The sequence below is a fragment of the Coptis chinensis genome, chromosome 2 (genome assembly GCF_015680905.1).
Source record: "Coptis chinensis isolate HL-2020 chromosome 2, ASM1568090v1, whole genome shotgun sequence".
NCBI classification, from domain to species: Eukaryota; Viridiplantae; Streptophyta; class Magnoliopsida; order Ranunculales; family Ranunculaceae; genus Coptis; species Coptis chinensis.
In genome coordinates this window covers 88149396-88174896 of record NC_141457.1, presented here as the reverse complement: position 1 = coordinate 88174896, position 25501 = coordinate 88149396, and the positions used below count along the sequence as shown (strand labels likewise).

General features: G+C 39.9%; 1 pseudogene; it reads right to left on the bottom strand.

Annotated features, from left to right (window-relative positions):
- Positions 1–5850: 5850 nt before the first annotated feature.
- Positions 5851–24027, bottom strand: LOC147518662 (DNA polymerase eta-like; annotated as a pseudogene).
- Positions 24028–25501: the final 1474 nt, after the last annotated feature.

The following is a 25501-nucleotide window of genomic DNA, read 5'->3' as shown; positions in this document are numbered from 1 at the left end:
TCCGTCAAATAAGGAAGTCATTGTTTAATACACTATTTTTTTTTTTTTTTTTTTATTGAAATTTTATCATAATGGAAGAGTAAGCTGAGTTATTTTTGTATTAGTATCCATTTATTTTTATGTTTAAATGTTTTTTTTTTATGATTACTAATTTCTTTGTCTATTTTTTTTTTAATGTTTTGTAGAGATTGTTCATGTAAATTTCGTAATTATTTTGGTTCTCCAAAAGACAAATGGTTAGCAAAAACGTTTATTCAATATAATTATGACTGCATTACTGTTTTCGGTTTTCTTGAATATCTGATTAAAAAAATCAAGCAGAAGAGGTGTTGTATACACCGTGGTGTATGTAATTTTTATGCAATGCAAATAGTGAAACTCAAAAGTCTATTCTCAGGATGAGAAACCTATTAGATGAGTAAGTTTTTATTTATTTTTTGGAATTTAATTACTTATAATGTTATTAATTTTTAATTTTTCTATTTTTTGAAGTGTTCGTGTTCGTTCGTATGGTAAAAAGATGCTCTGGGTAAATAATGAAGTGGATAATTTACTCGAGTATTATAAGAAAAACTTTGAAGGATTAACTTTCTTAAACTGTATGGAATTTTTGGTTGAAGTTCTTACGAAGTATATTAATTTGGATGAATATGATGAAGAGGTTGTTTGTCCTCGTCTTAAAACAAAGAGCATTCAAGAGCTTTATGATGAAGGAAGTTCAAGTGGTCGGAATGTGAATACTAAAAAAAGACAAAGAAGAATTTAGCAATAAAAGTTGTTGATGGGTAATTGTTTTTTATCATATAAATTTTTTACTTTGTTTATAGTATAATTAATATCTTTTGGTGTATTTATTTTTTATTTTATTTTTCATTTGAACAGATTTTGGATGCTCTGTGGTGGTGCTGAAGCTTTTGATGGTGACTTTGGACGCTTTTATTTTGGTGACGTTAAGTCTCTTTGTATGTCTTAAGTTGGGGGTTAAATAGGAACTTGTATGGTCTAATTTTGCACTAAAGTTCTTGAGGCGACTTGTATATTTTGGTAGTTATGTTTTTTTTTTTTTTTTTCATCTTTATGTTAGTCTCTGACTTCATAGTCTAGTAATTGTATTATGACTATTTTTGTAATATCTATATTGCAATGAAACTATATTGCAGTGATGATTAATCAATAATCAATATATTTTGCTTACTTTGTTGCTCTGTGTATGTTTGAATTTTTTTTTGAATGAGTTGGATACAATTTTTTTTCCTTTGAAAATGTCTCTATCAATCCTTGTGTTTTGATTTTTGTGAATCAAATTATTCTCATTACCATTTTTTCTTGTTACTACAACTGCAATTATCCCAGCTAAGAAAGCAGCAATAGCTATTGGCGGCGAATTAACTGCTAAAGGAGTTTTGTGTTTTTTTGTTGGAAAAATAGTGATAGATCAAGTGGCTGAGCTTTCCTATTTATCTTATATTCTTTGAATGTTTTCATCAGTTAGGTTTTTTATATTCTTTGAATGTGTTGGAATCCATTGTATTATGCTTCTTGTGGAAGTTATTCGCAACGTTGTGTAAGGCATGAGACACTGTTATAAATTGTTAAGGGAAGATATGAAGTCATGGATAAATAGAGTATTCGCAGCTGTTATATCCTATGAGCATTTTTGGTTCATGAATGTCATACCTACTGAAGCTAAGGTCAATACCTTGGGGGTTATCTACGAACGTGGATTAATTGGAACATACCAAAGCTGGTTAGCTTTTTATTTACTTAACTACTGAAATTTATATTCAAGTGTTATTTTGTTGATTAATTGCAATTGTTTCACCCCTTGAGGTGTGAGTCTATGTCTACTTATCCTAGAACGTATTATTTCATACATGCTGATTTAGTGCTTAGTCTCTATGGTATGTATGTATTAGTCTACTTATCCTAGAACGTATAATTTGATACATGTGATTTAGTGTAGGGGGACGGTTTTGGTTTCAGTGAAGTTTTATTGGACATGTGGCAGTACTATTTAATATGTTTACTAAGCATTGTCTCAGGTTGTCTAACAAAGCATTCTCTAGGTTATTTTTTTGAATTTCAAAGTGTTAAGTTTAATTCTACCTTTAAAACCCTTGGGATTTTCAGTTAAGCTATTTTACACATCCAATATGCCAATTGTTCTACATTCGCTCTTCTTTAAGGCCCCATCTTGACTTCTTTTCCCAGGTACCAATTTCCTCTTTAATTGTAGACCTTATATGATTGCAGTTTTTTCTCCTGCGGAATTAAGGTTGTTGTTACTACAATTGAGGTCTTATTTTTTTTTACTGTTTTGATGATGCCTTCTTGCTTGAGCAGTGTTATTTTTTTTTCAAGCTTTGGTTGTGTTTGTCAGTTTACTTAAGTATTTTCTAGGTCATCTTCTAGGCAACGTTTCATTGGTCCCTTGTTTTATATTTTAGATACCTGTTTTGATTAACTTCTTGAATATGGTTAGAGTAGTTCTTCAAGTGATCCTTGGGTGGTGTTCTGATATGTGTGCATGATCTTGATTAGCTGAAGGTTATTTATTGTTGTTTGTTGTTTAACTGAGTTGTCATGCCCTGGGTTAGGTGTGATAGTTGGATTTGCTTACAAATGCATTAGAGAAGGGCATTGTATATCGATGACATGGCTTTAGGCAATTGGAAGGGAACTAATTTTTTTTCCCTATATCAAATTCTGTACCAATATGCAAAAAATAAAGCCATAGAAGGAAACTATTTTTTTTCCCTATAGGATACAACTCTTGTAAGAAGTCACAATAATAAATGGCACAATAATAATTTGGATTTCTGAACCATTATGTTGAGTTATGTTCTTATATCTTCAGGAACGAAGAAACCTTGAGTTGTTACAAAAATGAACCTAACATTATCAGCGTATCACCGCATTTTCAATGTAAAAGTTGGAGGTACATATATTTTTGATCTTTAGGCAGTCCTTTAATCCCACATATATTTCTAAATATTGTTGTTTTTAGTTATTGGCAGACGTTGTTCTAAATCCTCAAGTACGCGCCATTGGATTGACCCACTTAACTACTCGTTATAAGAGTTACTTATTCCTTGCTTCCGCCAATAAATTTGGGTTAATGTCCGTTTATTTTCAGGTTCATTTGTTTTAGGCATGAACTTCAGTGACATCAGAAGACTTCTCTTATAAGATATCTTTGCTGTATATTTGGCTGCATGGAGAAGTGGACATTATTTGGATTCCTTATTACTTCGACATCAAGTGGGATTGAGAATTTGATTTTGCCGAGTAAGTGTTTTGACTTTTAATTTTTACCCATCTGTATGTCTTCTATGTCTTCATGGAGTACTATCCTTTCTGTATAGCTAATTCATTATATGCAAGATTTGAATGTAATTCACATTCCAAGTAGTCTTAGGATAATAATAATATGTAAGTAAGAGGATAGAGAAACAAACAGATTGGCATAATCTAAAAATATTATATTATCTGCTAATTGAGTATGACATAGTTCAATTTGGTAATTTGGTAGACTAAATTTAAATTGAAAAGAATAGTTTCAATAGTGAGTAATTTTCATAAATAGTAAGCTTTTAACCTTATAATGAATCATCATGCTTTTTTTCTTTTGATTCTCAAATTCTTTTTCTCGACTTTATTGGTTATCTCATTGTCTGCCATTCTCTCTGTTTCCTTCATTGCTTGAATTTCTTCTTTGAGATAATATATCTTGTCTTTCTTGTTTTTATCTTCAACCAAACAATCTAACATAATGTCTCTCAGAATATCGAGCTGCTTTTGTTTGTCTTCAACTTCTTTTCTTTTCTTCATCAGTTCTTTGAAATTGAAGTCTTCAATCTCAAATTCACCTTCATCATTTATAAACTTGATTGTATATAAAAGCAGCCGAATCCTGTGATTTTTATTCTGAATATGTGGGGCTTCTAGGAATGTCTTTAGCTATGAGGTTTTAATTGTCGAAAAATAAATCTTTTGGTACCTTTACTGTTACAGTGCTGAATAGTCCATTCTCTAATTCTGAGTTGTAAAACGGATCTTGTTTAACATGAAAACCATTTTGTAGAGTTTCCTTAAGCATCGTTTTTTTAATATAAATTGTAGTTTTCATATGTCATGACCTGTAATATAATTTAATATTATTAATCTATCAAAATAATTTAGATTTTTTTGTGTTAGTGGAAACTAACATCCTAAATATTTAGTTGTATATCTTTTTTCTACCTATGCTTTCCTAAAAATATTTCGTGTAGAATTATCTGAGTTATATACATTCATATAATTTTTTTCATTTTATTATTATGTATAACTTTAGAATATTATATACAATAAAGATATAATTTTGTATGACTCTTTACCTTTAATACGGGAAGCAATGCTACCATTGGACATGTAGAGGTGAACCAAAAGCTTTTGATGCTTGGCATGCTACACCCAATTAGCTTGAGAAGATCAATTGGAAGCTATGCTAATCAAGGTGCACACCCATTTGTATATAATTTCCCATCCATTAGATTTTAACATGAATTTCGTAGATACAAATTTATGAATTAAACCATGCATCTACAGGAGAAACAATAAAGAAATATGGTCTTGAAGAAAGAATAGCACCTTTGGGGGAATATAATAACTGCAGTCTTTTGTTCACCATACACAATACACCTTTCACTTCTCTTCATAGCAACTATGAATGCCACAAAATTGAATAAAGTAGAAAAATATTAATATTGTAGGGGTATATAAGGGTCGTATCAAAGCAAGCACTTAAAATTAAAATAAACTCCCCCTGTTTCGCATGACTGTTTTCATATAATTGATTTGATTTTTCCCAATATTTTATAAATTAAAATTTTGAATTATTATGTACCAAAAAGTTTTAACTATAAAATATTGTAATGATTCAAATTTTGATGAAAACACAAATTTATAGAAATATTCAATATGTTTTTTTTTTTTTTTGGCTATTATTTCTCTTTTTAATTTTTCGATTTCTTTTTCTTGTGGTTTTGTTTGAGTTGTATGTGCTACTGGATAAAGAAATGAAACCTACGATAGAGATGGCAGATGTATTTCTTATAATGCAAATAAGGTAATGCTTATACTATAAATTACTCTCTATTTTTTATTCCATTTTGGTTTGTCAGCCCAAACATAATCCCACTTTAAAAGGGCCGAGTGAACAAAAGATCCTTGATTCCCAACAAAAAGGGTAAGGAACTCTTAACTACAACAATGAGCTTAACAAACCACATTTCCCACGCCCAAAGTTTAGTATGATACAGAAAAAGGAATTTAAATAGCTTTCCATTATCAAGCTGCTTGGAAACAATGATGAGTAATTGTTAATATGCCCTTGGAAAAAGCTCATCTCATCGCCACCTGGGAAGTCTAGCAGCAACTACAATGACATATCAGTAGAATCATTCAGGGTTTTTGGGAGCTTGAGCAGTCATATCAAGCCACTACACCATCCTTGTATCTATCTGACTTGCAACTCTTATACTCCATGTCTTCGTGTTGATTGCTAACTTCGGTGGACACTCATGCATTGACTTGTTCCACATATGCACTAACCCTTGAACCAACTCTGTATTATGTTGAGGTTGATGCCCGAGAGTTGGGGCTATGACTTGTTTCTTGTGTAGCTTGTTTTTGAAATAATTTTCCAACTTCCTCATATTTAGTAGTATTAATCTCTTTATTGAAATTGTTTCATCTCTTAGAAAGAAAGCAAGAAGCGATCAACATAATAATATTGGATGAGCAAGAAATTAAAAAACACAATGAAGCGGAAAAAAAGAAGATTGAATAAGCAGGGTAGTGTTGAGCTGTTTAATTAGCACAGAGTGTCTGGAAAAATTATCCACATTAACAAATTGCAGAAACGTAACCAAAAAAACAAAGAAATTACTACAAAATTTTTAACCAACCAAAGAAATAAAGACAGTGAAAACTATATGGACAATGGTAAAAAGGACAAATAGAAGGAACAAACCTGATATGAAGAAGACTATAGAGAAGCGAGACAATAGATTAGCCGAGAATCTCTAGTGTTGTAATTTTAGGCCGGGGGTTTTTGTTTTTTTCGGTGAATAGTCGTGGGTTTTTGGTAGGTTTCCATTCTTAAGTTGGAGACTGCCCTGATTTCTCGCAATCCCCTTATGATGTGGACACCCTCAGAGAGCTCCAAAGGGGCTTGCTATTATATATATAAAGATTAGGTAATAAGTCAAAATGTTGGGGTCATATACAAAAAAAATTCAGAACAATAAGTTTCCTAATAATATTGGTTTTGAAAACATTAATTCATAGCTTGGAACTAACTAAATTGTAAGAAAAAGCCATCAAGGGCCAGAACATCTTACACTTAATCAAACCTCAAATTGCATATTTTTTAAAGTCCATGAGTAATACAAAATAAGCTCATATATCAATTACTGTAGAAAGACTCAAGGAAATTACCTTTCAAGCGGTATATCGCTTTAATTATTTCTGATTTCCAAGATCGTTCTAGTATCGAAATATAAGAGATGGCCTGTACAGAAACAAAAAGCCATTGATTTCTATTTTTCTAGGCCACAAATGAATAAGAGAAATTCCTTGACTTAATATTTTAGACAAAAAGGCAGACATGGTCAATTGGTTACTTTCATCGTAGTAACATAATTATGTTTTGAATATATTGAAAGGATGAAAAAAAAAAGTGTTCTTGTTTTCAAATGCAATCCAGCAGTCAGCATTACCAAAGAAGTTGACTTGAAAACTTCATTGCATCAACCAATGAAACAATTAGAAAAGTTGCAACACTATAGGGGACGTACCCATACACAGTACCAAAAAGACGGGGACCTGAGATTGAGCCTAAGAATCTGTCAACCGTAGCTAGGCAACTGAAAAACATATTCTGAAAACCAAGGCTTTAGTCTATGTTCCCTTGCTTTGCTTGAGCCTGTTCGGTCCCCTTAGTCGCAAACATTCTTTCAACCAAGCCATCGTAGTTCTTCTTTCTCCCTAAGCTTCCCGTGCGATGGTTAGACATAGAATCTACATCTCGAAGTAGTAATTATTGATTCCTTGCCAAACATTTATATGCCACAATAATAAAATGTTCTATAAAAAAAAAAAAGGAACTTACAGGTGGTGTAGCTAATATTTTACCCACCGTAACAGAATGACTTGTTACTCCCCACTTTGTTTTGATTTCCAGAGGTCTCAGCTCTGTATGAACCTAAGAACTCACATAGCCTAGAATTAAACAGTTTCAGTGCATTTTCTTCAATCTTTGCAGTTCCATACCTTAGTGGGCAAGATTTGGAAGGAAATTTCTTGAATGAATCTGAATCATTGGTCTACCAAATAACATCAATTTAGTATAGTTATGAACTGATGTGTACTTAACTTTTCCTTTGAAGAAAGGGTCTAAAAGAAAGAAATAACATATACACCTTGTACACTCTAGCATTGAGTGTAAGTGTGTGAGCGACCTTGTTGTTTTGATCCAAGTCAGACTGAATTCGTTCACTTAACTCTTCACAAAGATTATTAAGCTAGCATTCAACCTGCAGCAGAGAGGAATAGATGGGAGAAAAAAGATAGTTAGTTTAAATACTTCATTTCTAGAATTTTAAAAAAGATAAAACTAATCTTTAGCTCTCAACAATGTTGATTATGGGGCTGTTGCAGATTGAGTTAGTTTTTGCAATGAGAACTCATAATTCATGAAAAGCCAGCCCTAAACTCATCTCCCAATGTGCCCCCTGAAAAGGGTCGTGACAGTTAACATAAAACGTCACCATATGTACTGATGTGTCTGCATGTATTGGGGGTGGGGGCGGCCAAGAAGAACTTGCACTCGGAAAGTTTTGCAAGAAAAAATTAGAGAGAAATTTTCTTACGGAAGTGATTGTCTTTAGAGCTTGTGGACCTGGGAATGTCTTTCCAGAACCATGGCTCTTGGGAAGAAGACGACCTTCAACTTCATCCCCAATTAATGCCTCTTGCAGTACTCCATAACCATGTGCTGGAGTAGAAGTTAATGTCAGACAGCAAACTAAGGCAGGGAAGTTGCACAATTTATCTGAGCTGGTATTAGTTCCTAAGGGTAATTAGAGAATTAGGAGGCTTTTGATATGATACAGTAATAAACTCAAAACCACATGGAAAACCTATTAAATTGTCATTTCTAAAGATTGTAGAGGACACATAGTCAATAGTAAACACACCAGGTATTCACTCCATAACGCTCTAGTAGATAGTCTTCTGAAAATTGCAATAGATCTCCAACATTATTTACACCAAGGTCAGTTTGTACAGAACTCCCAAGCTTTCCTCCAAGTTGCTTCCTAGCCATATTGTTCCAGAGCAAAATATTAATACCTATAATTAGGATCAAGTGGTGACTTGTTATGAAGTGATGATGGACACGATGGTGGTGGGGGTTGAAATGGAAAATGCATAATAAGAAAGAGAAACATAAATCAAGCAGGCCAAAAGAAAAAAAAAAGTACATTTTCTTTATAGGCAAGGATGCTAACTGTTCATCCATGGCGAGAAGGGAACAAGCTTGTTTGTTGTCAGGGGCTTATTCATGCTGCTTGCAAGTTTTGCTAACATCTGCCAACAATATCACCCATCATATAACTGGCCCAAAACCCATTTACAGATAGAGAGCATTTTCTTTTTCTTTTGTTTTTTTTCTTTGCTGGCAAAAAGGGATGGTGTCACGCCCCGAGACCCAGCACACATCCCGAGGACGTGGAATGAATCTCGAGGCCGACCCCTATCCAGATTCTACCGAAATTTTGGCAGAGTTTCCTTTGTTTGATCGACATTCGTAAACCATAAAACCTGTCATAAACCTGTCATAACCTGAAATTTTAAACTACACCCTTCCAACAACCATATATATACAACCCAACCTTCTAAACAACATCACATCCCATCCACCAACTATGTAAGTGTAACTGCTACTTAAATACATCAAATAAATACATCAAAAGGAGCGGAGCTCTCTATATATACAACCAAAATGGCTAAACTATCTCTATACAACCAAAAGTATGAACGTGGAACTCTGTCTCTCGTCAAGCATGGGGAAATCCTCCCAAATCCCCATAACCCTCCTCGCTAGGGTTAGGAAAAGCCTCCTCCGCAACTGGCTCGTCTGAAATGTTAGGTAGGATGAGCAAACAACTATGCCCAGTAGAAACGCACATAACCAATAATAGTTTATTTATAGAAAACATTTAAAACATGCAGGGTTTCCATAAAAGTATTCAAATATCGTGACTATATATATATATATATCACTAACTAGCAGAATTCATTCGACATGCTTCATTGATATATAAAATAGGTTTTTCACAATCATCATACAACTATTGTGGCCACTGCATCCTATTAGAATGGTGAGAGGGTACGACCGGCCCCGATCCACACAGCAATCTCGGTTCAAGATTCCCCCGGTGTGAACCATGCACCGTTGTTTTCTTGATTTTACCGGTGGGAGATGAAATGCCGTTGTTGTGTTCGCATTACACACAAAATCCCCAAAGCTTTTAGGGCTCAGGTGGGCCCCGCGGACCACGACCCCATACGAACGTCACCTAACTTACGGTGGTCAACCGTTCGACGATCCGTAGACGCTTTCGGGATCCCCGACACATCCGTGAGTGGACTAAACTAAACCTCTCGCGTCTAAACCTCATCGAGGTAACATGTAACCCCACTCAAGCTAATCACCATACATCGTGACACGTACAAGCATGGTTATCTAGAAAAGTAGAAAAGGAATTCCCGGACTACATCCAGTGGTGCATCCCTTTAAAGGTGGCCTACCACCTCGAAAGGTGTACACCACAGTTGGAATCCTAGAGCGAACTGTCGTCTCCGGAAATGCGACAACAGTTCCTTCTTTATAGGAATTCACAATTCATTTTCTAAATCCCCTCGTGATAAACATAGTAATATCTATATATATATATATATATATATATATATATACTCATATTACCGATTATTTTCAAATACTCTAGTTACCTATGTAGTTTTTCTTTTAAAACTGTTGATTATGTAGGTGTGAGTTCCTGGATTTCCCATCCTCGAGTAGAACAACCTATGACTCCCAAACGGGCCAGTCATAGTAAATAACAACCGATGATTCCCAAACGGCGAATCATCGTAAATAACACGACCATCCCGGGAACAATCCAGAACCTCGCACCTAGTTACAAACAACCGGGTAATCCTTACCCGCATTTCAAAATCCATCTCTCTGTCTCCTTATTGAGACAAGAGGCGCGAACCTTTCCCAAAATCAGTTTTTCACTTTTAACAAAGAAAACAATCCCTCGCTACCCCGATTTTACAGAAAACCCATTTCACGCGAAAGCTATCTATATATATAGTTTATAGCGAAGAAATACAATGCAAAACATGAATATCATATATACATGCATGGTTGATACACAACTATCTATTTCCTATTTAAACAATTCAAATCATGCATGAAAATAAGCAGGCTATATACTGGTATGTAGGTTCCTACCTTAGCAAGCTCCGTTCTCCTCAAGCCCACTTAACTGAATCAATCCCGCTTAACCCAATCCACTCGAATTCATTCCTATAATATCATATACAAATACGTCGATTATTAGAATTGATCGAACAACGAGGAATTCTTATCTAGTGTAAGTCGAGAAGAATTCTCGACGTTAAGAAATTGGTTTCAATAAATTCCATCTAACTACCGTTAACAGAGCTACAGGCCATTTCTGGCACTGTTACTCTGACGGTCTCTACGGGCTATTTCGAGCCACTGCAGGCCCACCCGACAACGCCAATTATATCGCGTCCAATAACGATTAAGATTTTTCTCGACTCCGACAACAACAACAAATTCCACTCTTCCATTCACATTAAATTCTCGCAATATTTACTGTTGTCTTCCTTATCAATCGTTCATTACTTAATCTACTCTTAAACAATTATAAACTGGCATGAACTGCTCAAAAAACGAGTGAATAGCCGAAGATTCTTACCGAATCAGCAACAAAATCGCTCCTAGATTTCTGCTCCATCAAAATCGCTCCACTCTATCTCCACCAACAGCTACTGTCGACATTACAAACATCCCATTTCAATTATCTTCCATCCATACACCCCTAATCCATCGAAATTTAGTTTAAATATCTATTTAGGAAGAAATTAAACTCGTTTTTTACCTTGGTACGACGCGATTCCAAGTGATTTCGAATCCTCACATTTGGGTTTAAGGTTTCTAAGGTTTGAGGGTGAAGAATTGTTGGTTTGGAGTGATGGAATTTGATGAATTCGAATTCCTCTCTCCTAGGGTTTCAGTAGGTGCGAAAATTGGGGAAGAAGGTGCGATTTTTGTTTGGCGATTTCGGTTGGTGCGATTTTTGTTTGGGCCGATTTTTGGTTATTAAGGCCCAAGCCCAATATGCCCAATTAGACTTAAAGTCTTAATTCACTCTTAACCGCTAAGTCATTTGACTTCGCGTCGTGATTCTTTTTCCGGCCCATCCCACTAAATTTAATCTCATATATTCTATCTCACCGCAGGCTATAATGATGACCCAATCATGCGTGTAAGTTGTTAACTCGTGCCCGCTTCGCACGCAGAAAACCGCTAACCGCCATTTTTGGTCAAATTTTCGTATAAGATTTGCTCATCTAACGGGCTTAGGAGTCGGAGTTAAGTTTCCTTAAGTTACGTACGTTTGAAAAATAAACCCGACGACCAATTTACATAACGACCCTAGAGTTGATATGAAATTTACAAAAATACCCTTAATAATAATTCTGGACTTTACAAATGGAAAAGGGCAACATATTTTTTCCTACCTTGTTGTGAGCAATGCCCGCATAACATGAAACTCGATTTCCTTCAAGACCTGCATCCGAAGTTCTGCCACAATAATAGCCCCACAAGCTAGTAGCTTATCGTTATGATTAGTATTACTACTGCAGATCCATTCTCTCACATTTTCTCTTTTCTTGTTGCCATCCTGAATTAAAAACCAATCAGTGCCACCCGTGAGGAAAGTACAATTACATATTACAATATTATTTTATCAGCAAATGGTGATGCCGTGATAAGTGCAGAATGGAAACATGTAGTAACCCAACGGAACAAAAAAAATAGTGATCCTCTCTTATCTCATTATGCCCCAAAACATGTGATTTGAGAACCTCTTCATCAATTGCTTCCAACTTCTCTGGAGGATTTTTTGATAGCATCGTTTCTGCTGCATCAGTAAGATCAAGGTACACTTCATCAATTGACGCTCTCTCACATCGACCCCTCTGGGAAAGAATTGCAACCACCTGCTTTCAATTGAAACTCTTCAATATACTATATGTCAAGGTGAATGTAAACTATATAACAACATCAATTCCATGCATGCAAAGGTTCTAACCTCCGAACCTCGCATTACGATAGATACTCAAGTCGACTTTATTACGAAATTTAATCGCAACCTAAACCAAATGGATTTGAGGGTGAATAGTTCTTTCGGTTTGAATTTTGAAAGATTGAGTCTTGAGAAATCCTTGGTGAGAAACAAAAGAGACGGAAAAGAACAGACACTATGATTCCTTTTTATTTTTTAGTATGTAAATCGAGTTAAATTGTTTAGTTTGAGTAGCCCATATTAATTAAAGAAGGAGTCTATAGTAATTAAAAAATAAAGAGAGGAGAAAGTAACAAATTTAGGGAGGTCTAACTAATATATAGAGTTGCCTTTTTTTTAGGAATCTATGAGAATGCACAGTTTAGAAAATAAAGACACCAGATGAGGAGAGAGATAAGGTGCGAAGCTTTTTTTATATATATATATATATATATATATATATATATATATATATATATATATATATATATATATATGTCAACGTGTATATTATGAATTAACTAATATATTTTATATTTATTAACTTATGCACGTGTATATTTAAATAATATCAACGTGTATATTATGAATTAACTAATACATTTTATATTTATTAACTTATGCACGTGTATATTTAAATATGATATACATACTTGATATATAGTTGTACACACACATATTATAAACTAATATATAGTGTTCATGTTAAAAATTAGTGATGAGATGTAATTGTAAGATGCATGTACTCGTATGTTCGATTTAAAATGCAAGTTAATACACGTGTACAAATATATGTGTATGCACGTAAAATATATTAAGGTAACAAATATATGTGATTGCACGTGTACACGATCGAGTTAATACAAGAAAACAAAGATATGTGTATGCACGTAAAAAAAAAATTAAATTTTTAGAGTTAGATATTTGATTATTTTAATTTATATATCAAAGCTTGAAATTATAAAATGAATGGTAAATATTTTAACGTGTATGATTGATATATGTTCATAGATTGATGTAAATATAATTGTTGATACATTACTAATTATACATAAAATATTATCATGTAGAAAAAAGAAAAAAATAAAAATAAAAACAAGTTTTAGTGTTTAAATGATTGAAATTGTTTAATAATCATAATAAATAATAAAGACTCAAATTAGAATCTAAACCGATTAAAATCTGTGGGTTTTTATGGTTTTGGGTTGGATTATATAATTTTCATACTAAAACCATTGAGAACCGAAACCGATTAAACTATAAATAATAAACCGAAATCAAAACCGTTAAAACTCGACCCAAAACCGACCCGTTGGCACCCTAGTTTTTAGTCTTGAGATTTCTTTTGTGAACACTTAATTGTAAAAGTAATAATTGGCAATTACCTGACCAGTCAGATCATTTCCATGAGCTTCGGCCTGAGAATTTTTTTGCTCACAGGTTTAATCCCCACAGTGCTCACAAGTACATACGACATGTGTCCACCAAAAGTTAAAAAAAATAAAATAAATACCATAATACTTTCTCTATCCTCATTTTAGCCATGTTCTCACAATCTCACCCCTTTCTCTCTCTCTCCTACTCACCTTGCCGAAACATTATTCTCACAATAATTTCGACCGATGGCCAACTACCAAATCCCGTAACTCAAGAAACACGGTAGCGAATTTTGTGCTAGCCCTTTTAGTGCCCATAAAAAACAAATTGATGAGAGCAATGTGGGTCAGCTGAGCGAAGATGTTTTATTGCGAGACCCAAAACTGCGGACTCGTCAATAATCCAAAGGGATTCTCAAAGGTGTGTTGCAAAAAAGACAAAGAAAATGAAAAAATGACTACTTCATACCAAGTTGAATCACCAATTGCCCAATTTGTAATCCGAACGAGCATAGCATACCCTGTCTACATGTATCCCCCCCCCCCCCCTCTCAATTTCTTCCACTCTAAAATCAGAATTTGCTGAAATTTGATATTCGAAAACTTAATTTAAGTTCGGAAATCCCCTCACTCACTCCCTCCCTTCTCATTCTCCATTCTCCATTTTCCTTCATCTCTTCTATTTTGGTCCCGCCCCCTCTTTCAAACCCATTTCCAAAAATAATTTGCAAGTTCGCATACCGTCACACGGTATATATACTAGTATTAATCAAATAAAGTAATCAATTACTTTCAACAAGTTATTTATGCTTTATATGTTTATTTCTTATTAATGAAACCATCTTCTTTAGATACTTCAAAATCTCAAATGCAATTCCAGATGAAGACCAAAGTCCAAAGGCCACTAACAGAAGTGTGCAATGCACTTTTGTTATTATGTATCCAAGTTTGTCTATGACTCAAAAATTTCCATTTCATTAACCTGGACCCCAAGCATGCCATGTCGTTTAATCTGCTTTAGGTTTGCTAATTCAAAACCTTAAATATTCATTCTAAAAATTGATAGTTAAGCCTCCTATAGCTGAAATTTCGAAGTTGTTTACAAAGTTAGTCAGACCAACGGATAACACAAATAACACAATGGAACATGACAATCCCAATATTCAGGCATATATAAATAAAGATTTAAGTTTTTTGTTTTATTGTTTTTCCAACCTTAAATTTTTAGTGCATAATTCTCACTACCTCTTTTTTGGATACCGTGTAGGCAAGAGTTAATAAATCATTCCTTGATTTCATACCACCAGCCCGCAAGCTAGACTTTGGTGGTCAGTCGGAATTCGATCGGTCCAAATTATTGTGAGAGGAAAGTTTCGATAAGGTAAAAAGGAGAGCGAGAGAGTGAGAGTAAGGGGAGAGAACGTGGCTAAAAGGAGGAGAGAGAAAGTCTTTTGGTATTTTTATTATTTTTTAAAATTTTGGTGAACATATGTCGTGGCTATGACCATTGTGGGACTCATCCTGTGAGCAAAACAATTCTCCCTCCACCAACTGATTCAGCGAGTTCTGAATAGAGTACTTGCAAGTACAACACGAAATCAAGAATTTGACATTGTTCCTCTTCCACGTCTTCCTTTCTCTCAATCTTCGTGGTCGTCTTGTTGTCCGCAAAATTAATCTCGTTGCAGTCTTCAATGTAAAGCAATTCCCCCATAACCAGTTTTGCCCTCCTTTCTGTAGGGGAGCCATATCCTATCATGCACGCGTGCAACGTAAGCGAACTTAGGACATCGACCTCCAAGATCGAATCGTGGAGGCTCTCTCGAGAATGCAGTGCAGCGAACTTCGCTTGTCTCGGTATCCAAGACCGAATTGTGAGTAGTTCCTTTCAAATAGGTGGTATTTAACAAAGATGTCTCAAGATGCGAGCACATAGCTAGAGACGAGCGCTACCGGATAAGATGACCACCAGGGATAATCATTACCAAAATCTTGATTGTATTTTCCACCACCGGGAAATAGGGGTGACCTCGCCAACACCCAATCAGCAGACGACTTATAATATAACTAGCCCAACACTCATTCACGATCTCCATCTTACACGTGTACCAGAGTCACACGTGCCTTCCAGATTGATATTCCCTTAAGCCTATAAATACCACCTGATTGAACTACGTCGGGCCTGATTCCTCTCTCCCGGAAAAAAAAAAAAAACCAACAAAGAGGATCGTAGGCGGTTCCGCCGTGGTTTAACTTCGGTCCCAATGAAAACCCAAAGCACTCCTTTACATTGGCGCCGTCTGTGGTTTCAATTACTTGAGAACCACATTAAATTCGTTCATCCATCACCAATTCTCAAGCCCACGAAGCATGGTCAGCCTCGAAGCTCAAGTCCAGCACCTTGCCCACCAGTTGGGAATAACGAACGAGAGCATTTCCTTGCTCAGGGAGGAAAATGCTACTTTACGAGCTCGGTGGATAGTTACCGGCAACAACAAGTAGGTAAGCGCAGAGAGCGGCATCAACGGCGTTAATCAACAGATTAACGAAGTTATCCAAAGGATTGGTCAACGCCCGTAAAGAAGTATTCGATACGCAGTTGTGCACAAGATGCTTAAGACATATCGGCGTCTCGCGGATTCGGTAGAGGTTCTCAATAAACCCTCCACAAGACTTTATCCGACCATGCTTTCCCATAACGATGGCAAAGACGCGCCCCGGTCGACATGTGGCTCGCTACATTCGTAGAGTCGGCACTTTACAAATTTCACCCGAAGTTTGATCATCTCCACTGCAGATTATTTCCAAAGTCTCGAGGATGGCGCTCTTGATTGGTTCTTTTCAATTGGAATCGATTCTATAAAACCTTGAACAAACTTTTTCGATTTGTTCGCCAACAAGATCGTCCACAACAAAGCGGAAGAAGGCGGATCTTGATTCTTTGTTTCAATTATCATTCAAGGAAGACGAAACTATTCGTGAGTTCCTAGGGCGGTTCAAGGCGAACGGTTGTGCATGGAAAGCGGCTTGAAAGAATCTTTTCGCCATTAATCGGCCTTTTCAATGCTTGCCGAGTGCGTAATACCGACCTCTCCAGGTCGTTGATGAAGGAACGCCCAGAGACACTGTCCGAGCTCTACGCTCGCGTGGACAAGTACATCAAGTTGCAGGAAACTTTGAAACTCCACGGCTTAGATGAGAACCAGGAGGTGGCAGCAGTTTCAGATAGTACTCCACGGGCCAAGAAGCGCCCTAGGTCGCTTGTACCAAAAGCCAGTACCCGATCAGACAACAGCAGAGAGTTCGCTATCCTGACACGCTCCCCCAGTTACATTCTGGGTAAGATTAAGCGAGCCCCATTCTTCCGGCCCGATGTGAGGCAACCAGTAGATCGACCTGACAAGCCATTTTGCGCATTTCACAACGCAAAATGCCATGAAACTGATGCATGATGGGGGCTTAAACATTATCTCCAGGATCTAGTGGAAGCCGGCCATATAAAACAGTACACTAGCATTCCTGATGGCGACTTGCGTCACAAACTGATGGCGCGTCGAGTACGTAGTCGATCTCCACCTCGCCGTCACTACCAAGAGGTTCAAGCTCGTCCTCGCAGTAGAGGACGTCCGCGATCGTTAAGCGCCCGCGGCGGCGGCAAAGACTCATCCGATCGTGACAATGATCGAACTATTCACGTGATTACTTTCCGGACGATTCCGTAACCTCATCCGAGAGAAAAAGACGCCGTGTCGGCTCTTCGTGAAGTCTATCATTTCACTTCATAGGGACTCCGCTCCGCGTGGTTCAGTCGCAAAGCAGCGATATCACTTTCCGCGGAGGCCGACTTAAGCAAAGTCTGCCTTCCTCATAATGATGCATTGGTAGTCCATGTCAAAATTAGCGCCTGGACAGTCAAGCGCGTCCTGATCGACCTCGGTAGTTCCTATGACATCTTGTTCTACCACACCATGCAAGAGATGAACCTTCCCAAGTCTGTCCTCGTAGACCCGATCGCCCCCCTTTATGGGTTCAATGGTTCCAGGGCCGATCCCATTGGTGATATTATACTTCCAGTGTCGGTGGGATCTAGAGAGGACAAGATCAGCTGCAATACACGTTTCTGCGTTCTAGACAGCAAGTCGTCATACAATGCCATACTCGGACGACGTTGGATCCATCAGATGCAGCGGTGATGCATCAACGTTGCATCAAGTTCTCCGTTTCCGGGACCTAGAGGAATGATGGAACTTCGAAGCAATCGGCTTGAAGCGCATATTGTAACGGATCATGTCAACAAGTGAGCTGCGCCGCGTGAACCGACCCCCCGCCACACATGAACCCACCGGTTACAATGCCACATGACTTAGTTGCGAAGTCCAGCCGAAGCGAAGCGAGAGCGGGGGCTCTAGCAAGCAGATTTTTTCTCTCAATGCGGATATACGCGACTCGCTCCCCGAGTCCTTACGCCCGCCAACAAAGGTCTCCAAAGATTGATCCAACGTCGATAACCGTCGGTTAAAGTATCGAGGTCGTCTCATTTCGTGTTAGGCCACCACAGATGATGGCGGCAGACACCACACCATCAATGTGCATGTAGCGAGTCCCACTCCCGGGTTGTGGGTATCCCGTCGGCGTTGCCGCCGACAGTCGCTCCCTTCCCTGACCCGGTCATGTCGTCCCATAAAGTGTTCAGACATCCCCCGATAGCGAATCGCCAAGCAGCGCTTCGCCATCAGTTGCAAAACCTCCAGCGGCAGAAAGAGAAAAAGTGAACCTAGGCACCGAAGACGACCCCAAGTTTGTATATGTAGGGGCTAACCTCGACCCCACAATCAGGACCCACCTTATAAATTTCTTATCTATGAATAAAGATATTTTTGCTTGGTCGTATATCGATGTGCCCGGAATAGATCCCGCAATCGCATGCCATAAATTAAATGTTCATCCCAATGCTAGACCAGTCCGACAACGACCCCGCCGACTATCCCTGCGTTTTCAAAAAGCCATCAACGACGAGGTCGACAAACTCAAGCAAGTCGGTTTTATCAGAAAAGTAGACTATCCGGAGTGGATTGCTAACATCGTGGCAGTACCTAAAAAGAAACGATCGGTTAAGCTTTATCGTCGATTTTACGAATGTAAATCGAGGCCACACCAAAAGACAGTTTTCCCTACCTCGCGATTGACCGACTTGTCGACCGGACTGTGGTCATGAGCTTCTCTCCTTCATGGACACGCGCACGGTGGGTACAACCAAATCCAGCTCGCAGAGGAGGATCAAGAGAAGACCTCTTTCATTCTGAGCAAAGGGATCTATTGCTACAACGTTCTCCGTTCGGCTGAAAACGCCGGAACAGCGTATCAACGCCTTCGGTCGACATGTTCCAAGACATGTTAGGCAACACCATGGAGGTCTACATCGACGATATGGTCGTCAAAAGCAAAAAAGCCGGTGATCACCTCGACCACCTTGAACAAGCGTTCTCTAGATTACGTCGTACGGGCATGAAGCTGAATCCAGAGACATGCCTTTTTGGAGCGTCCTCCAGCAAATTTTTAGGGTATCAAGTGTCTCAGCGAGGGATCGAGGCGAATCCAGACCAGATCCGAGCGTTCTTAGACATGCCCGATCCACGCACGAAGAAACAAATACAGAAATTGTCAGGCATGGTCGCTACACTCAACCGATTCATATCAAGGGCATCCGATAGGTGTAGACCGTTCCTGCAACTCCTTAAAAAAGGCGAGCAGTTCTCATGGAGCGATCAGTGCCATCAAGCATTCGCCACTCTCAAACAGTACCTCACCACACCCCCCGTCCTAGCCAAGCCCGTAGATGGAGAGACTCTGGGGCTCTATCTGGCAGTATCCGATTTCGCCATCAGCTCAGTTCTCTTCAAAGAGGAAAACAATTCAGAAAAACCGATATACTTCACAAGCAAGACGCTCACGACAGCAGAAAAGAATTACTCCTTCCTGGAAAGAGCCGTACTTGCTTTGTTGTATTCGGCACGGAAGTTCAGGCCTTACTTTCAGGCGCATCAAATCAAAGTTCTTACCGACCTCCCATTGAAGAAAATCCTCCACAAGGAAAACAAGACTACTCGAATGGCAGTTTCGGCCGAAGAACTCGGCGAACACCATCTGGAGTTCGTACCCGCGGATTTTCGAAAAGGACGATGTCGTCCGCCGATTTTCTAGCGGATTTCCCTGTGGATGACCCCAATTGGGAACAAGAAACCGACCTCCCAGATTCGAAAGAGCACATCAAGTCCACCTGGTCTCTCTTTGTAGATGGTTCTAGCAATCCTGGCGGCAGTGGCATAGGGGTCGTCTTAGTTTCACCCGATGGAACGGTGATGGAGAAGTCAGTTCGCATCGATTTTGCAACTTCTAATAACGAGGAGGAGTGCGGTCGATCGGGGACTTTATGTATATATTTTGCGAATTTCGGTGTCAAAGAGCTCCAAGTCTTTAGTGACTCGCAGCTGGTTGTTCGCCAAGTTGCAAAAGAGTACACTACCCATAAAGGTAATCTTTCAAAATATCTTCAGGTCGTTCATCAATTATTGCCTTCTTTTAAGCAGGTACACATACATCATTTCTTGCGTGACGAAAACCGTCATGCGGACAGTTTAGCTTACCTAGCAACCCAGACCCCGAGCTGCACCCCAAGACAACTACTCATAGAAATAGTCGATCGACCTGCGTACCAAGTCGAGCACACCCTGACAATAAGCGACCTATTCCCTCCGGCCCGGTCGGTTGAGTCAAACATGGATGCGACCTATCATCGACTATATCCAAGACGGGCGGCTCCACGAGGCGTACCAAGGCTAAGCAGATCCCCTATCAAGCACGACGTTATTGTTGGTTCCATAACAAATTGTTCAGGAAATCCGCTGGTGGCCCACACTTGCGGTGCATCACTCCAGAGCAGGGTCAGTTAGTTTTCGCAGAGATCCACGAAGGAGAATGTGGAAATCATGCCGGCGGTCGCTCTTTAGCCCATAAGGCCATTTCACAAGGATATTTTTGGCCCCGTATGCAGATCGATGCTAAAGCATACGTCCTCAAATGTGTCAAGTGTCAAACATTTGGCCACAATATCATCCAACCTGCTTTCGTGAAGCCCGTCAATTATAGCAAGCCCATGGCCATTCCACATGTGGGGCATGGACATCATGGGACCATTCATCCCACAGAAAAGTACGGGCTTCCGCTTTGTATTAGCTGCAGCCGACTACTTCACCAAGTGGGTCGAGGCTATTCCTTTAGCACACGTCAAAGAGTCACATGTCAGAAACTTCATCTGGACTCACATCATCACCAGATTTGGTTTGCCACATACATTAGTAATGGATAATGGGCCTCAGTTCAAAGGTAGAATGGTTAAAGAGTTTCTAGCCAAGTGGAAGATCGTTCACGCATTTTCTACTCCACAGTACACTCTCGAGTAATGGTCGGGCGAGCCCGGTAACAAAGCAATCTTGGAAAACTTGAAGAAAAAGATTGAAAAGAATAAGAGCCAATGGCCAAATCAGTTGGAAAATATTCTATGGGCTCACGCACCCGCATTTCGATCGATGCCGTGAATCACCATTCTCCTTATGTTATGACACAGAAGCCGTAATTCCCACCGAGCTGACAGTCACTACGACTCGATCAGAACTTGTCGAGTCGGGACACAACGACTCCGTGTTAGCACGAGAAGTCGGCCTGTTGGAAGAAAAGCGGGACTTAGCTGCCATCAGAGTCGCATCTTATCAGCAAACTCTGAAGAACTCCTACAACAAGCAAGTTCATCCTAGGTCTTTTCAACCTGACGACCTAGTGCTGAAAAAGACGCAAGACGATTCCAAGTTAGCACCCACATGGGAAGGCCCCTACATCGTGGAACGTGTCGTCGGCAATGGAGCATACTGGATAAGAACCCAAGAGGGGAAGATGTTGCCTCGACCTTGGAATACCTATCTACTGAAAAAAATTTACCAGTAGCGCCATTCATGTTGTATATCCTTTTGTCCACATTAATGAAAAATAAGTTTCTTGTGTTAACTAATACAATATAATCTATTTACTTGTATTGACAAGTCAAACAGTTTACACAGCATAGATAATCAACAAGTTTACTGGGTCCGCCATCCTCAGCCAGCAGCACGCTGTCGCAAACGAGAACGCTCACGTGAACATATAGCTCTCTGGAGCTTACAGGCTCTATAGCCTCTCCAAGTCTTGTTACGTCGAGGACCTACATTTCTAGGATCGACCACACGAGAACGCTCTCTGCGAGCATACAGCTCTTTGGAGCTTACAGGCTCTACAGCCTCTCCAATTCTTGTTACGTCGAGGACCTATATTTCTAGGATTGACTACACGAGAACGCTCTCCGTGAGCAAACAGCTCTCTGGAGCTCACAGGCTACATCGCCTCCCCAATTCTTGTTACGTCAAGGACCTATATTTCAAGGGTCGACTACACGAGAACGCTCTCCGTGAGCAGACAGCTCTCCGGAGCTCACAGGCTACATAGCCTCTCCAATTCCTGTCACGTCGACGACCTATATTTCTAGGGTTGACCACAAGGCAGAACGCATATTTCTAGAATCCTACGCAGAACGCTAGTTACACACAAGTGCACGGCAACATGCATACGGAACATCACCGATAAAATTATATGACCATTCGTCACAACAACTACATCCACCGATCTGCTGGGATTACCCAGAAAATCCAGATCGGTGATCATTACAAAACTTAACCAAGTATCGAACTGCCACTTTCGTGGAAACCAGTTCCCTGAATAAAAAAGGCGAACTGCTCAGGCAAGCTTGAAAACACAGCTCTACTGTTAACTCTCGTATAAGAGAGGGAAATGTAAACAGAACTTACAACTCATGGCTGACAGAGCCAAATCAGGATCAAATCTCACTTATGACATGCTTATCTTCTGGCGCTGCGCTAGTCGAAGCAGTATGCCGAGCCGACCTCAGCATCACACGTATCTCATGACCTCGTTCGTCGTTCGCAATCGTTTTCTTCAGCGCGTCGTACTTCTTGTCCAGAGCGGCGTATCGCGATCTGAGCTTCGATATCGCCTTCTTCGCGGCATGGCGCGCCACGCCCGACACTTCTTAGCATAAGCAGTCACCACAGCTAATTCCCTTTCTAACTTCGTCACGTCAGTCACTAATGCGGCATTCTTAGCAGTTGCGTTCTGGTACTTGGTAGTCATCACCTTCAGCTTTCTCTTGTCAGCTCCCCATGCCGCTCGCATACACCCCAGCTCGACGTGAGGGTTATCAACAGCCTCGGTGTTTTGTACAACTTCTTTCAATTTATCATATCCTGCAAGAAACTGCACGAACGAAGTCCAAGAGTCAGTTTGCCTTGGTAATTGACATAACAACCTAGTGCATCATGAACTTACCAAACAAGCGGCCATATCCATCGTCCCCAGTAGCGTCTCCATGTCCTCATCCTTCATCTCTGCCTTGTCGCCATCCGGAGACGATCCCTTCAAAACGGCTGGTCGCGCTATGGGCTATGGAGAGTGTGGAAGCTTCTGATCGACCGTTTCACCATACGCTTCTTCGAGTCTTCCCCGTAGTAGAACTTCGTTCCCCAAGTCACCCACGGTAGCGAGGGACGAACTCTCACCGCTGACCGGGCGACCTTGCCCCAGTCGCTACATTCCGCTAAACATGACGATCGATTAATAAGCCTACCCCCCTGGGCGGCGACCTAAAGACAATGCCGCCCGGTTGGACGTCCAACCCTCTAGGGGCGGCTTATGACTCTTCGCTTCTACAGCATCAGCTTTCCTCTTCCCGCGATCACCATGCACGTGCGGTTGAAACTCCATCTTTTCCATTATCAGCAGAGAAGTTTCCCTTATGTTGTCCTATCCTCTCACGTAGGGATGACATCTCGCCATGATAAAACCTAGGAAAGGAACGTACTGTCACAAGAGCTACAGTTTTATCCCCAACTTTTCTCAACGAAAGAATACTCACAGAAGAGAGTGAACATACCTGAATAAGCAGCAATGGAGGCAATGCACAGCGAACGAGCAAAGCAAGAAGACAGACTGAAGCTTTGGCATAAAGACAAGCAAATACTTGTTTTGGTATTCGATGAACCGTTTTTATTCAAAAGGAAATGTCTTTTCCTAAGCGCCTCTTAATTACCTTGAGACGCCAAACGCCATCTGCCTGCCATCATTACGTTCCTTGAACCGCTCGTATCCCTCCACGTGTCAGGCACGCGAGGGAACACTGCCGTTAGTGACACTGAACACGAAACGATTCGACCTGCTTCACAAAACCGAGGTCGGTGGCCTCATTACGACAACCACCTCAGAGCTGCACGTCATGTAACAACAAGACGCTCATGCAAACTTACCGACCCGCCAGAGAAGTTGTTGTCTTTAACGCCCCTGCCATTCTTTGTTATAATGCGTGATGATCACACACCACTATGAGTTAAGCAAGCGGTTCATACATAATGAGGGCACCGGCGACAAGCATGGCATACATATAATCGGCGATGCGTCTTAGCAAGATAGAAACATACTAAGTTAGCGGGTTCTTTGAGACTACTCGGAAATCCAACCCGACTAAACAATCTTCGTTCTCACATGATGAACCCCAACATAGAGCGGAGCACCGGGTCGATCATCGTGCTTAAGCATACAAATAAAAGGCGAAGCGCCGGGTTACCCGGAAACCGGCTCAATGTATCACGACCTATAAGGCGGCGGCTTAACATAACAAATTTACAACTCGCCATCTCTGGGCTCAACAATTAACCCTGCGGGCACAAGTGATTCATCAATCTCAGCCTCCCTCTCGCCTACCATAACAGATACTCCATCCAAGTCTAAACTCAGTAGCACATCAGACGCAGCGACATCAGTTCGCGGTATCGCAGTCGTAGGCACGACCTCTGAAGCAGCGGGAGCACTACTCATTCCTCCAAACACCTGGTCTACCCCGATGTGCGATGTACAGCGTGCATGATCTGTCTTCAAAGCGTTGTAGTCCGCCTCCAGTTCAACGAAATCTGCGTCCAGAACATCGTAGGCTTTGGTAGCGTCCTGAGCAACCTTCTTGCAATGTAAGGCATAATCGTTCAACCTACCAATCTCCACAGTGGCTGCCAGGACGTTCTCTTCAGCTCCCTATAGCTTTTGCCTCAGCTCTTCAGCTTCCGTGTCTTCCAACATCTTGGCCAAACTCAGCGCTTGATGAGCTTTCTTCAGATCTTCCAGTTCCTCGCGTTCCATCTTCGAGGCCTCCTGGACGTTCTTCAGTTCATCAGACAGCTTCACCACCGTCTCTCTATCGCCTCCCGGAAACTGCGCAATCTCCTTCAATTTCGAAATCCACTTACAAAATTTACCGCAAAAATACGCGCATGGTTAATAACCACAAAACAACGATTAATGCGTACAAAGACAAATACATCAAATGAAAATTTGACCGCAGCGTGCCAAACATTGTGCTATTTCCATTAAGCCTCAGTTATCGCCCGACCCTTTCTCATCCGGCTCCTCCTGCGGTTGCCATCGAGCTATCTGTTCTAACAGCAACCCGATATCTTCTCGACACGAAGCTACAATCACTCCGGCTTCCGCGATGCGTTCGCCCCATGCTCATCTAGGAACACAACTGTCCCTCCAAGTCGTCAGCCA